The sequence below is a fragment of the Balearica regulorum genome, chromosome 6, assembly GCF_011004875.1.
Source record: "Balearica regulorum gibbericeps isolate bBalReg1 chromosome 6, bBalReg1.pri, whole genome shotgun sequence".
Classification (NCBI taxonomy): Eukaryota; Metazoa; Chordata; class Aves; order Gruiformes; family Gruidae; genus Balearica; species Balearica regulorum.
The window spans coordinates 745,808-759,255 of record NC_046189.1 but is presented as its reverse complement, the minus strand read 5'-3'; the positions used below and the strand labels follow the sequence as shown (position 1 = coordinate 759,255).

The 13,448-nt window shown below is 69.2% G+C and overlaps 21 non-coding genes across 21 annotated transcripts; 10 read left to right on the top strand and 11 right to left on the bottom strand.

Moving 5' to 3' along the window:
• The first annotated feature begins 807 nt into the window (after nucleotides 1-807).
• Nucleotides 808-879, top strand: TRNAA-UGC (transfer RNA alanine (anticodon UGC)). The gene has a single exon. It is a non-coding gene; the product is annotated as a tRNA-Ala (tRNA).
• Nucleotides 880-1,788: 909 nt separating this feature from the next.
• TRNAS-CGA (transfer RNA serine (anticodon CGA)) lies at nucleotides 1,789-1,870 on the bottom strand. Its single transcript has one exon. It is a non-coding gene; the product is annotated as a tRNA-Ser (tRNA).
• A 266-nt stretch (nucleotides 1,871-2,136) lies between these two features.
• On the top strand, nucleotides 2,137-2,208 carry TRNAP-AGG (transfer RNA proline (anticodon AGG)). The gene has a single exon. It is a non-coding gene; the product is annotated as a tRNA-Pro (tRNA).
• Nucleotides 2,209-2,503: 295 nt separating this feature from the next.
• TRNAA-UGC (transfer RNA alanine (anticodon UGC)) lies at nucleotides 2,504-2,575 on the bottom strand. The gene has a single exon. It is a non-coding gene; the product is annotated as a tRNA-Ala (tRNA).
• A 901-nt stretch (nucleotides 2,576-3,476) lies between these two features.
• Nucleotides 3,477-3,548, top strand: TRNAP-AGG (transfer RNA proline (anticodon AGG)). The gene has a single exon. It is a non-coding gene; the product is annotated as a tRNA-Pro (tRNA).
• Nucleotides 3,549-3,843: 295 nt separating this feature from the next.
• TRNAA-UGC (transfer RNA alanine (anticodon UGC)) lies at nucleotides 3,844-3,915 on the bottom strand. The gene has a single exon. It is a non-coding gene; the product is annotated as a tRNA-Ala (tRNA).
• Nucleotides 3,916-4,198: 283 nt separating this feature from the next.
• TRNAP-UGG (transfer RNA proline (anticodon UGG)) lies at nucleotides 4,199-4,270 on the bottom strand. The gene has a single exon. It is a non-coding gene; the product is annotated as a tRNA-Pro (tRNA).
• A 788-nt stretch (nucleotides 4,271-5,058) lies between these two features.
• On the bottom strand, nucleotides 5,059-5,130 carry TRNAP-AGG (transfer RNA proline (anticodon AGG)). Its single transcript has one exon. It is a non-coding gene; the product is annotated as a tRNA-Pro (tRNA).
• A 909-nt stretch (nucleotides 5,131-6,039) lies between these two features.
• Nucleotides 6,040-6,111, top strand: TRNAA-UGC (transfer RNA alanine (anticodon UGC)). The gene has a single exon. It is a non-coding gene; the product is annotated as a tRNA-Ala (tRNA).
• Nucleotides 6,112-7,020: 909 nt separating this feature from the next.
• On the bottom strand, nucleotides 7,021-7,102 carry TRNAS-CGA (transfer RNA serine (anticodon CGA)). The gene has a single exon. It is a non-coding gene; the product is annotated as a tRNA-Ser (tRNA).
• Nucleotides 7,103-7,368: 266 nt separating this feature from the next.
• On the top strand, nucleotides 7,369-7,440 carry TRNAP-AGG (transfer RNA proline (anticodon AGG)). The gene has a single exon. It is a non-coding gene; the product is annotated as a tRNA-Pro (tRNA).
• Nucleotides 7,441-7,735: 295 nt separating this feature from the next.
• Nucleotides 7,736-7,807, bottom strand: TRNAA-UGC (transfer RNA alanine (anticodon UGC)). Its single transcript has one exon. It is a non-coding gene; the product is annotated as a tRNA-Ala (tRNA).
• Nucleotides 7,808-8,708: 901 nt separating this feature from the next.
• On the top strand, nucleotides 8,709-8,780 carry TRNAP-AGG (transfer RNA proline (anticodon AGG)). Its single transcript has one exon. It is a non-coding gene; the product is annotated as a tRNA-Pro (tRNA).
• Nucleotides 8,781-9,075: 295 nt separating this feature from the next.
• TRNAA-UGC (transfer RNA alanine (anticodon UGC)) lies at nucleotides 9,076-9,147 on the bottom strand. The gene has a single exon. It is a non-coding gene; the product is annotated as a tRNA-Ala (tRNA).
• Nucleotides 9,148-9,430: 283 nt separating this feature from the next.
• Nucleotides 9,431-9,502, bottom strand: TRNAP-UGG (transfer RNA proline (anticodon UGG)). The gene has a single exon. It is a non-coding gene; the product is annotated as a tRNA-Pro (tRNA).
• Nucleotides 9,503-10,290: 788 nt separating this feature from the next.
• Nucleotides 10,291-10,362, bottom strand: TRNAP-AGG (transfer RNA proline (anticodon AGG)). The gene has a single exon. It is a non-coding gene; the product is annotated as a tRNA-Pro (tRNA).
• A 1,072-nt stretch (nucleotides 10,363-11,434) lies between these two features.
• Nucleotides 11,435-11,506, top strand: TRNAP-AGG (transfer RNA proline (anticodon AGG)). Its single transcript has one exon. It is a non-coding gene; the product is annotated as a tRNA-Pro (tRNA).
• A 788-nt stretch (nucleotides 11,507-12,294) lies between these two features.
• TRNAP-UGG (transfer RNA proline (anticodon UGG)) lies at nucleotides 12,295-12,366 on the top strand. Its single transcript has one exon. It is a non-coding gene; the product is annotated as a tRNA-Pro (tRNA).
• Nucleotides 12,367-12,648: 282 nt separating this feature from the next.
• Nucleotides 12,649-12,720, top strand: TRNAA-UGC (transfer RNA alanine (anticodon UGC)). Its single transcript has one exon. It is a non-coding gene; the product is annotated as a tRNA-Ala (tRNA).
• A 130-nt stretch (nucleotides 12,721-12,850) lies between these two features.
• TRNAP-AGG (transfer RNA proline (anticodon AGG)) lies at nucleotides 12,851-12,922 on the bottom strand. The gene has a single exon. It is a non-coding gene; the product is annotated as a tRNA-Pro (tRNA).
• Nucleotides 12,923-13,188: 266 nt separating this feature from the next.
• Nucleotides 13,189-13,270, top strand: TRNAS-CGA (transfer RNA serine (anticodon CGA)). The gene has a single exon. It is a non-coding gene; the product is annotated as a tRNA-Ser (tRNA).
• The last annotated feature ends 178 nt before the right edge of the window (nucleotides 13,271-13,448 follow it).

The following is a 13,448-nucleotide window of genomic DNA, read 5'->3' as shown; positions in this document are numbered from 1 at the left end:
TGGGGAACGACCCTGTGCCAGCCCCTGGGGAGCCGAGCAGGGCTGAGCGTGTGTGCGGGGATGCACCGGCCACTTCCCAGGAAAGGGGGTGCCCGGGGGGCACCGGGACAGATTTTGTGGGGCCAGCACTGGGGGAGAGAGGGGGGCACAGGGAGCCCCGTGATGCCCCAGGATGGGGCTGTGATGGCCCCGGGGCAGGAGGGGCACAGCCCCCCAATCCTTTCCAGGCTTTGCAGTCCCAGGAGAGGTGGGGAAGTGGCATTTCCCGGGATGCTGAGTGGGCTCCCGGGCATCGACGTGTGCCCCGTCCCCGGGGCTCTGGAGGAGCCGATGGCCGGAGAGCAGGGGGAGGGAGGGGGCAGTGACCTGTGAGAGGTGTGGGGTTCAACTCCTGGACGAGCCCTCCTTTTGGGCACACACCTTCCCCGGCGGCATGTGGGACCATGGCATCACCAGGACACGGCGAGGGCAGCGGTGCCCCCCACAGAGGGGTCGGTGTCCCGTCCTGGCTGGCACGTCCCTGTGGGCAGGATGGCCCCAGGAGCGGGCGGCGAGGTGCTGCCAGGGGTGAGGGCAGGAGGCCGATGGTCGCCAAGGGAGGCCAATGGAGCCGATGGAGGAAGGGGTTGGGAAGGGCAGGGGGAGGCAGCACTGGGCAGCGCAGCACAGAGCAGGTGCGATGGCAGCGAGAGTCCCAAGGGTCTGTTCCTGGGGTCGGGGCCCTGGGCAGAGGAGGGTAGGGGTGGGCAGTGGGGCAGCGCTGGGGGTGAAGGGACTTGGCCAGGCCCCCACCCCTGCCCCTGCAGAGGGGATGTAGCTCAGCGGGAGAGCGCTTGCTTTGCATGTAAGAGGCCCTGGGTTCAACCCCCAGCATCTCCAGCTTTTGCCTCCTGCCCAGGCCCCCTCCCTGCCCGCTGCGGGGCTGACAGACCCCCAAACCCCCCAGAAAAGCTCTGGGGTGCTTCCTGGCACCCACAGCCCACAGGGAAATGCCCGCGGCCCTTTCCCTCCCCTGCCCGGGTGCTGCAGGGCACGGGGGCACTTTGTTTTCCTTCCCACACGGCTGGGGGTCTCTCTTGGGGTGAACATGAGAGCTGGGGGAGCAGCCGGGTGGGAGCAGGGCAGTGGGTGCCCAAAAGGAGGGCTCATCCAGGAGCTGAACCCGGGACCTCTCGCACCCTAAGGAGAATCGTTCCCCCAGACCGAGGAGCTGGGGTGCACAGCTGGGACCCAGCCCAGCTCCTGGCCCCACCGCCCCACAGCCCCACGGCCCCAGCACTGCACAGCCCAAACGGTGCCCAGCACAGGTGGGGGCTGCCCCGGGGTGCTGCCCTCTGCTCTTGGCCATCGGCTCCCCCAGCTTCCCCAGGACATGGCACAGGGCGATGCCAGGGAGCCACTCAGCATCTTGGCACAATGGTCCTCAGCTACCGAACACCGTGGCCCTTGACGGCTGCTTCCTCACCTCTCCTGGGTCTGCAAATCCTGGGGAACCCCGGGGGGTGGCTGTGCCCCTCCTGCTGCGGGGCCATCACATCCCCGAGGCCCTGGGGCATTGCGGGGGACGAGGCCAGGGAGCAGGTTCCCTGGGGCAGGAGCTGCTCACCAGGGAGGAGGTGCAGGGCTGGCACTGCCCAGGTTCCCTGCATGCTCCCACCCCAGCTCCCCAAGGGCCCCCAGCACCTCCAGTAAGGTCACCCAGGACCCTCAGCGTGAGCACCCCAGGACCCCCAGCATGGGCACCCCAGGCCCCCCATCGTGGGCACAGGGGTGGCAGGTAAAAGCTCTCGCTGTGAGCAGGATTCGAACCTGCGCAGGGAAACCCTATTGGATTTCGAGTCCAACGCCTTCACCCCTCGGCCATCACAGCCCCAGCCCTGGGGAACCAGGGGGACATCTGCCCCCCGCCACGGGCACCCCCTGCTCGCCCCCGGGTGCCCCCTTTTCCTGGGAGCTGGGAAAGTCTCCGCAGTGACCGGTGCATCCCCGCACACACGCTCAGCCCTGCTCGGCTCCACGGGGGCTGGCACAGGGTCGTTCCCCAAAAAGTGTCCCCGGGGTCCCTGTGCAGCACTGCCCCCCCCAGCACCCCAGTGCCCGGCACAGGGTGGGGGTGCCCGGGCAGCTGCGCACCCCGGCTCGTTGGTCTAGGGGTATGATTCTCGCTTAGGGTGCGAGAGGTCCCGGGTTCAACTCCCGGACGAGCCCTCCTTTTGGGCACCCACCACCCTGCTCCCGCCCGGATGCTCCCCCCCACACACACCAAAATTCCCCGCGAGAGAGACCCCCATCCCTGTGGGGAAGGGACACAAGGTGCCCCCGTGCCCTGCAGCACCCGGGCAGGGGAGGGAAAGGGCCGCAGGCATTCCCTGCACTTTGCAGATGCTGGGAAGCAGCCCCAGGTCATCAGTGCCCGCAGGCAGCCCCAGAGCTTTTCTGGGGGGTTTGGGGGTCTGTCAGCCCCGCAGCGGGCAGGGAGGGGCCCTGGGCAGGAGGCAAAAGCTGGAGATGCTGGGGGTTGAACCCAGGGCCTCTTACATGCAAAGCAAGCGCTCTCCCGCTGAGCTACATCCCCTCTGCGTGGGCAGGGGTGGGGGCCTGGCCAAGTCCCCTCACCCCCAGCGCTGCCCCACTGCCCACCCCTACCCCGCTCTGCCCAGGGCCCCGACCCCAGGAACAGACCCTTGGGGCTCTCGCTGCCATCGCACCCGCTCTGTGCTGCGCTGCCCAGTGCTGCCTCCCCCTGCCCTTCCCAACCCCTTCCTCCATCGGCTCCATTGGCCTCCCTTGGCGACCATCGGCCTCCTGCCCTCACCCCTGGCAGCACCTCGCCGCCCGCTCCTGGGGCCATCCTGCCCACGGGGACGTGCCAGCCAGGACGGGACACCGACCCCTCTGTGCCGGGCACCGCTGCCCTCGCCGTGTCCTGGTGATGCCATGGTCCCACATGCCGCCGGGGAAGGTGTGTGCCCAAAAGGAGGGCTCGTCCGGGAGTTGAACCCCGCACCTCTCACAGGTCACTGCCCCCTCCCTCCCCTCTGCTCTCCGGCCATCGGCTCCCCCAGAGCCCCGGGGACGGGGCACACGTCGATGCCCGGGAGCCCACTCAGCATCCCGGGAAATGCCACTTCCCCACCTCTCCTGGGACTGCAAAGCCTGGAAAGGATTGGGGGGGCTGTGCCCCTCCTGCCCCGGGGCCATCACAGCCCCATCCTGGGGCATCACGGGGCTCCCTGTGCCCCCCTCTCTCCCCCAGTGCTGGCCCCACAAAATCTGTCCCGGTGCCCCCCGGGCACCCCCTTTCCTGGGAAGTGGCCGGTGCATCCCCGCACACACGCTCAGCCCTGCTCGGCTCCCCAGGGGCTGTCACAGGGTTGTTCCCCAAAAAGTGTCCCCGGGGTCCCTGTGCAGCACTGCCCCCCCCAGCACCCCAGTGCCCGGCACAGGGTGGGGGTGCCCGGGCAGCTGCGCACCCCGGCTCGTTGGTCTAGGGGTATGATTCTCGCTTAGGGTGCGAGAGGTCCCGGGTTCAACTCCCGGACGAGCCCTCCTTTTGGGCACCCACCACCCTGCTCCCGCCCGGATGCTCCCCCCCACACACACCAAAATTCCCCGCGAGAGAGACCCCAGTCCCTGTGCGGAAGGGACACAAGGTGCCCCTGTGCCCTGCAGCACCCGGGCAGGGGAGGGAAAGGGCTGCAGGCATTCCCTGCACTTTGCAGATGCTGGGAAGCAGCCCCAGGCCATCAGTGCCCGCAGGCAGCCCCAGAGCTTTTCTGGGCGGTTTGGGGGTCTGTCAGCCCCGCAGCGGGCAGGGAGGGGCCCTGGGCAGGAGGCAAAAGCTGGAGATGCTGGGGGTTGAACCCAGGGCCTCTTACATGCAAAGCAAGCGCTCTCCCACTGAGCTACATCCCCTCTGCGTGGGCAGGGGTGGGGGCCTGGCCAAGTCCCCTCACCCCCAGCGCTGCCCCACTGCCCACCCCTCACCCTGCTCTGCCCAGCGCCTCAAAACAGTCGGGGGCCGCACTCCACCATTCCCATTGCTGGGATCCATCCTGGCCCTGGGCTGTGCCCACCCCAAACACTCTGCCCATCCCCGCGGCACCAGGCACCAGTGCCCTCCCACCTCCCTGGCCCTGCTCCCACCACCGGCCGGGGTCCCCGCACGCCAGCCGAGGCCGGTGGGTGCCCAAAAGGAGGGCTCGTCCGGGAGTTGAACCCGGGACCTCTCGCACCCAAAGCGAGAATCATACCCCTAGACCAACGAGCCGGGGTGCTGCACCCCATTGCCCCCCCCACCCCTGTGACCCAGGCACTTTTGGGGGGGCAGCTGAAGGCTCTGCGTGACCCCGGGCACGCTCTGGGAGCAGGCAGGTCCCTCTTGCCATCCCTGTGCGTGCAGCCAGCAGCTGGAGGTGACTGCAGGCTGTGCGTGCCCAGCATCTCCAATTCCCAGCGTCTCCAGGGTTTTTCTCCTCAAAACCTCCTCCCTGGCCCTTGCAGCAGTGGGGAAATGGCCGGTGCTGTGCAGCATCACCCGCGCCCTTCTTCCTCCATGGGGCACCCCCAAAGCTGATGTTCCCTCTGACCTTGCTCTTCCCTCCCCGAAAATCCCTGTCGCTGCTCCCTTCCCCACCTGACGCAGCCGCTGGCCCTGGGTTGGGGCTGTGCAGGCACCGGGGGTCCCTCGGCTGCCCCCGGGCCGGCCGGGACAGGGAGGACGGCTGTGGGGCAGACCTGGGACATGTTTCTCTGGACGCAGCCCCCGGGCAGAGCTGGCCCCGGGGCCGTGGTGGCTGAGGGCCCCGCTCTGCCGTCCCCCGCTGCCCCGACAGCCCCTTCCCCAGCCCCGAGGGGACGAGCCCCGGCCACGGCTGAGCCGTGTCTCTGCCCACGGGGCAGCGGGCAGCACCTCGCTCCCGGCACTGGCGGCACCGTCGCAGCTGAGGGGCCGCGCCCGAGGTGGGGAGGCCGCCTGTGCCCCCTGTGCCGGGCAGCGTCGCCCCGTCCGTGCCCCGACGCCATGGGTGCTGTGGCGGCGGTGGGTGCCCAAAAGGAGGGCTCGTCCGGGAGTTGAACCCGGGACCTCTCGCACCCTAAGCGAGAATCATACCCCTAGACCAACGAGCCGGGGTGCGCAGCTGCCCGGGCACCCCCACCCTGTGCCGGGCACTGGGGTGCTGGGGGGGGCAGTGCTGCACGGGGACCCCGGGGACACTGGGGACACTTTTTGGGGAACGACCCTGTGCCAGCCCCTGGGGAGCCGAGCAGGGCTGAGCGTGTGTGCGGGGATGCACCGGCCACTTCCCAGGAAAGGGGGTGCCCGGGGGGCACCGGGACAGATTTTGTGGGGCCAGCACTGGGGGAGAGAGGGGGGCACAGGGAGCCCCGTGATGCCCCAGGATGGGGCTGTGATGGCCCCGGGGCAGGAGGGGCACAGCCCCCCAATCCTTTCCAGGCTTTGCAGTCCCAGGAGAGGTGGGGAAGTGGCATTTCCCGGGATGCTGAGTGGGCTCCCGGGCATCGACGTGTGCCCCGTCCCCGGGGCTCTGGAGGAGCCGATGGCCGGAGAGCAGAGGGGAGGGAGGGGGCAGTGACCTGTGAGAGGTGTGGGGTTCAACTCCTGGACGAGCCCTCCTTTTGGGCACACACCTTCCCCGGCGGCATGTGGGACCATGGCATCACCAGGACACGGCGAGGGCAGCGGTGCCCCCCACAGAGGGGTCGGTGTCCCGTCCTGGCTGGCACGTCCCCGTGGGCAGGATGGCCCCAGGAGCGGGCGGCGAGGTGCTGCCAGGGGTGAGGGCAGGAGGCCGATGGTCGCCAAGGGAGGCCAATGGAGCCGATGGAGGAAGGGGTTGGGAAGGGCAGGGGGAGGCAGCACTGGGCAGCGCAGCACAGAGCAGGTGCGATGGCAGCGAGAGTCCCAAGGGTCTGTTCCTGGGGTCGGGGCCCTGGGCAGAGGAGGGTAGGGGTGGGCAGTGGGGCAGCGCTGGGGGTGAAGGGACTTGGCCAGGCCCCCACCCCTGCCCCTGCAGAGGGGATGTAGCTCAGCGGGAGAGCGCTTGCTTTGCATGTAAGAGGCCCTGGGTTCAACCCCCAGCATCTCCAGCTTTTGCCTCCTGCCCAGGCCCCCTCCCTGCCCGCTGCGGGGCTGACAGACCCCCAAACCCCCCAGAAAAGCTCTGGGGTGCTTCCTGGCACCCACAGCCCACAGGGAAATGCCCGCGGCCCTTTCCCTCCCCTGCCCGGGTGCTGCAGGGCACGGGGGCACTTTGTTTTCCTTCCCACACGGCTGGGGGTCTCTCTTGGGGTGAACATGAGAGCTGGGGGAGCAGCCGGGTGGGAGCAGGGCAGTGGGTGCCCAAAAGGAGGGCTCATCCAGGAGCTGAACCCGGGACCTCTCGCACCCTAAGGAGAATCGTTCCCCCAGACCGAGGAGCTGGGGTGCACAGCTGGGACCCAGCCCAGCTCCTGGCCCCACCGCCCCACAGCCCCACGGCCCCAGCACTGCACAGCCCAAACGGTGCCCAGCACAGGTGGGGGCTGCCCCGGGGTGCTGCCCTCTGCTCTTGGCCATCGGCTCCCCCAGCTTCCCCAGGACGTGGCACAGGGCGATGCCAGGGAGCCACTCAGCATCTTGGCACAATGGTCCTCAGCTACCGAACACCGTGGCCCTTGACGGCTGCTTCCTCACCTCTCCTGGGTCTGCAAATCCTGGGGAACCCCGGGGGGTGGCTGTGCCCCTCCTGCTGCGGGGCCATCACATCCCCGAGGCCCTGGGGCATTGCGGGGGACGAGGCCAGGGAGCAGGTTCCCTGGGGCAGGAGCTGCTCACCAGGGAGGAGGTGCAGGGCTGGCACTGCCCAGGTTCCCTGCATGCTCCCACCCCAGCTCCCCAAGGGCCCCCAGCACCTCCAGTAAGGTCACCCAGGACCCTCAGCGTGAGCACCCCAGGACCCCCAGCATGGGCACCCCAGGCCCCCCATCGTGGGCACAGGGGTGGCAGGTAAAAGCTCTCGCTGTGAGCAGGATTCGAACCTGCGCAGGGAAACCCTATTGGATTTCGAGTCCAACGCCTTCACCCCTCGGCCATCACAGCCCCAGCCCTGGGGAACCAGGGGGACATCTGCCCCCTGCCACGGGCACCCCCTGCTCGCCCCCGGGTGCCCCCTTTTCCTGGGAGCTGGGAAAGTCTCCGCAGTGACCGGTGCATCCCCGCACACACGCTCAGCCCTGCTCGGCTCCACGGGGGCTGGCACAGGGTCGTTCCCCAAAAAGTGTCCCCGGGGTCCCTGTGCAGCACTGCCCCCCCCAGCACCCCAGTGCCCGGCACAGGGTGGGGGTGCCCGGGCAGCTGCGCACCCCGGCTCGTTGGTCTAGGGGTATGATTCTCGCTTAGGGTGCGAGAGGTCCCGGGTTCAACTCCCGGACGAGCCCTCCTTTTGGGCACCCACCACCCTGCTCCCGCCCGGATGCTCCCCCCCACACACACCAAAATTCCCCGCGAGAGAGACCCCCATCCCTGTGGGGAAGGGACACAAGGTGCCCCCGTGCCCTGCAGCACCCGGGCAGGGGAGGGAAAGGGCCGCAGGCATTCCCTGCACTTTGCAGATGCTGGGAAGCAGCCCCAGGTCATCAGTGCCCGCAGGCAGCCCCAGAGCTTTTCTGGGGGGTTTGGGGGTCTGTCAGCCCCGCAGCGGGCAGGGAGGGGCCCTGGGCAGGAGGCAAAAGCTGGAGATGCTGGGGGTTGAACCCAGGGCCTCTTACATGCAAAGCAAGCGCTCTCCCGCTGAGCTACATCCCCTCTGCGTGGGCAGGGGTGGGGGCCTGGCCAAGTCCCCTCACCCCCAGCGCTGCCCCACTGCCCACCCCTACCCCGCTCTGCCCAGGGCCCCGACCCCAGGAACAGACCCTTGGGGCTCTCGCTGCCATCGCACCCGCTCTGTGCTGCGCTGCCCAGTGCTGCCTCCCCCTGCCCTTCCCAACCCCTTCCTCCATCGGCTCCATTGGCCTCCCTTGGCGACCATCGGCCTCCTGCCCTCACCCCTGGCAGCACCTCGCCGCCCGCTCCTGGGGCCATCCTGCCCACGGGGACGTGCCAGCCAGGACGGGACACCGACCCCTCTGTGCCGGGCACCGCTGCCCTCGCTGTGCACTGGTGATGCCATGGTCCCACATGCCGCCGGGGAAGGTGTGTGCCCAAAAGGAGGGCTCGTCCGGGAGTTGAACCCCGCACCTCTCACAGGTCACTGCCCCCTCCCTCCCCTCTGCTCTCCGGCCATCGGCTCCCCCAGAGCCCCGGGGACGGGGCACACGTCGATGCCCGGGAGCCCACTCAGCATCCCGGGAAATGCCACTTCCCCACCTCTCCTGGGACTGCAAAGCCTGGAAAGGATTGGGGGGGCTGTGCCCCTCCTGCCCCGGGGCCATCACAGCCCCATCCTGGGGCATCACGGGGCTCCCTGTGCCCCCCTCTCTCCCCCAGTGCTGGCCCCACAAAATCTGTCCCGGTGCCCCCCGGGCACCCCCTTTCCTGGGAAGTGGCCGGTGCATCCCCGCACACACGCTCAGCCCTGCTCGGCTCCCCAGGGGCTGTCACAGGGTTGTTCCCCAAAAAGTGTCCCCGGGGTCCCTGTGCAGCACTGCCCCCCCCAGCACCCCAGTGCCCGGCACAGGGTGGGGGTGCCCGGGCAGCTGCGCACCCCGGCTCGTTGGTCTAGGGGTATGATTCTCGCTTAGGGTGCGAGAGGTCCCGGGTTCAACTCCCGGACGAGCCCTCCTTTTGGGCACCCACCACCCTGCTCCCGCCCGGATGCTCCCCCCCACACACACCAAAATTCCCCGCGAGAGAGACCCCAGTCCCTGTGCGGAAGGGACACAAGGTGCCCCTGTGCCCTGCAGCACCCGGGCAGGGGAGGGAAAGGGCTGCAGGCATTCCCTGCACTTTGCAGATGCTGGGAAGCAGCCCCAGGCCATCAGTGCCCGCAGGCAGCCCCAGAGCTTTTCTGGGCGGTTTGGGGGTCTGTCAGCCCCGCAGCGGGCAGGGAGGGGCCCTGGGCAGGAGGCAAAAGCTGGAGATGCTGGGGGTTGAACCCAGGGCCTCTTACATGCAAAGCAAGTGCTCTCCCACTGAGCTACATCCCCTCTGCGTGGGCAGGGGTGGGGGCCTGGCCAAGTCCCCTCACCCCCAGCGCTGCCCCACTGCCCACCCCTCACCCTGCTCTGCCCAGCGCCTCAAAACAGTCGGGGGCCGCACTCCACCATTCCCATTGCTGGGATCCATCCTGGCCCTGGGCTGTGCCCACCCCAAACACTCTGCCCATCCCCGCGGCACCAGGCACCAGTGCCCTCCCACCTCCCTGGCCCTGCTCCCACCACCGGCCGGGGTCCCCGCACGCCAGCCGAGGCCGGTGGGTGCCCAAAAGGAGGGCTCGTCCGGGAGTTGAACCCGGGACCTCTCGCACCCAAAGCGAGAATCATACCCCTAGACCAACGAGCCGGGGTGCTGCACCCCATTGCCCCCCCCACCCCTGTGACCCAGGCACTTTTGGGGGGGCAGCTGAAGGCTCTGCGTGACCCCGGGCACGCTCTGGGAGCAGGCAGGTCCCTCTTGCCATCCCTGTGCGTGCAGCCAGCAGCTGGAGGTGACTGCAGGCTGTGCGTGCCCAGCATCTCCAATTCCCAGCGTCTCCAGGGTTTTTCTCCTCAAAACCTCCTCCCTGGCCCTTGCAGCAGTGGGGAAATGGCCGGTGCTGTGCAGCATCACCCGCGCCCTTCTTCCTCCATGGGGCACCCCCAAAGCTGATGTTCCCTCTGACCTTGCTCTTCCCTCCCCGAAAATCCCTGTCGCTGCTCCCTTCCCCACCTGACGCAGCCGCTGGCCCTGGGTTGGGGCTGTGCAGGCACCGGGGGTCCCTCGGCTGCCCCCGGGCCGGCCGGGACAGGGAGGACGACTGTGGGGCAGACCTGGGACATGTTTCTCTGGACGCAGCCCCCGGGCAGAGCTGGCCCCGGGGCCGTGGTGGCTGAGGGCCCCGCTCTGCCGTCCCCCGCTGCCCCGACAGCCCCTTCCCCAGCCCCGAGGGGACGAGCCCCGGCCACGGCTGAGCCGTGTCTCTGCCCACGGGGCAGCGGGCAGCACCTCGCTCCCGGCACTGGCGGCACCGTCGCAGCTGAGGGGCCGCGCCCGAGGTGGGGAGGCCGCCTGTGCCCCCTGTGCCGGGCAGCGTCGCCCCGTCCGTGCCCCGACGCCATGGGTGCTGTGGCGGCGGTGGGTGCCCAAAAGGAGGGCTCGTCCGGGAGTTGAACCCGGGACCTCTCGCACCCTAAGCGAGAATCATACCCCTAGACCAACGAGCCGGGGTGCGCAGCTGCCCGGGCACCCCCACCCTGTGCCGGGCACTGGGGTGCTGGGGGGGGCAGTGCTGCACGGGGACCCCGGGGACACTGGGGACACTTTTTGGGGAACGACCCTGTGCCAGCCCCTGGGGAGCCGAGCAGGGCTGAGCGTGTGTGCGGGGATGCACCGGCCACTTCCCAGGAAAGGGGGTGCCCGGGGGGCACCGGGACAGATTTTGTGGGGCCAGCACTGGGGGAGAGAGGGGGGCACAGGGAGCCCCGTGATGCCCCAGGATGGGGCTGTGATGGCCCCGGGGCAGGAGGGGCACAGCCCCCCAATCCTTTCCAGGCTTTGCAGTCCCAGGAGAGGTGGGGAAGTGGCATTTCCCGGGATGCTGAGTGGGCTCCCGGGCATCGACGTGTGCCCCGTCCCCGGGGCTCTGGAGGAGCCGATGGCCGGAGAGCAGAGGGGAGGGAGGGGGCAGTGACCTGTGAGAGGTGTGGGGTTCAACTCCTGGACGAGCCCTCCTTTTGGGCACACACCTTCCCCGGCGGCATGTGGGACCATGGCATCACCAGGACACGGCGAGGGCAGCGGTGCCCCCCACAGAGGGGTCGGTGTCCCGTCCTGGCTGGCACGTCCCCGTGGGCAGGATGGCCCCAGGAGCGGGCGGCGAGGTGCTGCCAGGGGTGAGGGCAGGAGGCCGATGGTCGCCATGGGAGGCCAATGGAGCCGATGGAGGAAGGGGTTGGGAAGGGCAGGGGGAGGCAGCACTGGGCAGCGCAGCACAGAGCGGGTGCGATGGCAGCGAGAGCCCCAAGGGCCTGCGACATTTTGGGCAACCTGTGCCCCCCTGGATGCCCTCTCCCATCCCGTCCCTGCTGCCCCCTTTTCCTGGGAGCTGGGAAAGTCTCCGCCGTGGCCGGTGCATCCCCGCACACACGCTCAGCCCTGCTCGGCTCCACGGGGGCTGGCACAGGGTCGTTCCCCAAAAAGTGTCCCCAGTGTCCCCGGGGTCCCTGTGCAGCACTGCCCCCCCCAGCACCCCAGTGCCCGGCACAGGGTGGGGGTGCCCGGGCAGCTGCGCACCCCGGCTCGTTGGTCTAGGGGTATGATTCTCGCTTAGGGTGCGAGAGGTCCCGGGTTCAACTCCCGGACGAGCCCTCCTTTTGGGCACCCACCGCCGCCACAGCACCCATGGCGTCGGGGCACGGACGGGGCGACGCTGCCCGGCACAGGGGGGACAGGCGGCCTCCCCACCTCGGGCACAGCCCCTCAGCTGCGACGGTGCCGCCAGTGCCGGGAGCGAGGTGCTGCCCGCTGCCCCGTGGGCAGAGACACGGCTCAGCCGTGGCCGGGGCTCGTCCCCTCGGGGCTGGGGAAGGGGCTGTCGGGGCAGCGGGGGACGGCAGAGCGGGGCCCTCAGCCACCACGGCCCCGGGGCCAGCTCTGCCCGGGGGCTGCGTCCAGAGAAACATGTCCCAGGTCTGCCCCACAGCCGTCCTCCCTGTCCCGGCCGGCCCGGGGGCAGCCGAGGGACCCCCGGTGCCTGCACAGCCCCAACCCAGGGCCAGCGGCTGCGTCAGGTGGGGAAGGGAGCAGCGACAGGGATTTTCCGGGAGGGAAGAGCAAGGTCAGAGGGAACATCAGCTTTGGGGGTGCCCCATGGAGGAAGAAGGGCGCGGGTGATGCTGCACAGCACCGGCCATTTCCCCACTGCTGCAAGGGCCAGGGAGGAGGTTTTGAGGAGAAAAACCCTGGAGACGCTGGGAACTGGAGATGCTGGGCACGCACAGCCTGCAGTCACCTCCAGCTGCTGGCTGCACGCACAGGGATGGCAAGAGGGACCTGCCTGCTCCCAGAGCGTGCCCGGGGTCACGCAGAGCCTTCAGCTGCCCCCCCAAAAGTGCCTGGGTCACAGGGGTGGGGGGGGCAATGGGGTGCAGCACCCCGGCTCGTTGGTCTAGGGGTATGATTCTCGCTTTGGGTGCGAGAGGTCCCGGGTTCAACTCCCGGACGAGCCCTCCTTTTGGGCACCCACCGGCCTCGGCTGGCGTGCGGGGACCCCGGCCGGTGGTGGGAGCAGGGCCAGGGAGGTGGGAGGGCACTGGTGCCTGGTGCCGCGGGGATGGGCAGAGTGTTTGGGGTGGGCACAGCCCAGGGCCAGGATGGATCCCAGCAATGGGAATGGTGGAGTGCGGCCCCGACTGTTTTGAGGCGCTGGGCAGAGCAGGGTGAGGGGTGGGCAGTGGGGCAGCGCTGGGGGTGAGGGGACTTGGCCAGGCCCCCACCCCTGCCCACGCAGAGGGGATGTAGCTCAGCGGGAGAGCGCTTGCTTTGCATGTAAGAGGCCCTGGGTTCAACCCCCAGCATCTCCAGCTTTTGCCTCCTGCCCAGGCCCCCTCCCTGCCCGCTGCGGGGCTGACAGAGCCCCCCAGAACCCCCCAGAAAAGCTCTGCTGGGTGAGCATCCGAGTGGGAGCACGGTGGTGGTGGGTGCCCAAAAGGAGGGCTCGTCCGGGAGTTGAACCCGGGACCTCTCGCACCCTAAGCGAGAATCATACCCCTAGACCAACGAGCCGGGGTGCGCAGCTGCCCGGGCACCCCCACCCTGTGCCGGGCACTGGGGTGCTGGGGGGGGCAGTGCTGCACGGGGACCCCGGGGACACTTTTTGGGGAACGACCCTGTGCCAGCCCCCGTGGAGCCGAGCAGGGCTGAGCGTGTGTGCGGGGATGCACCGGTCACTGCGGAGACTTTCCCAGCTCCCAGGAAAAGGGGGCACCCGGGGGCGAGCAGGGGGTGCCCGTGGCGGGGGGCAGATGTCCCCCTGGTTCCCCAGGGCTGGGGCTGTGATGGCCGAGGGGTGAAGGCGTTGGACTCGAAATCCAATAGGGTTTCCCTGCGCAGGTTCGAATCCTGCTCACAGCGAGAGCTTTTACCTGCCACCCCTGTGCCCACGATGGGGGGCCTGGGGTGCCCATGCTGGGGGTCCTGGGGAGCACCAGTCCCCCACCATCGCGCAGTGCCAGTGGTCCTGTTGCTGCAACCTGGGCAGGAGCAGTCTATCTCTTCGTTAGCCACAGCATGGTGCTGGGCACAGAAGATG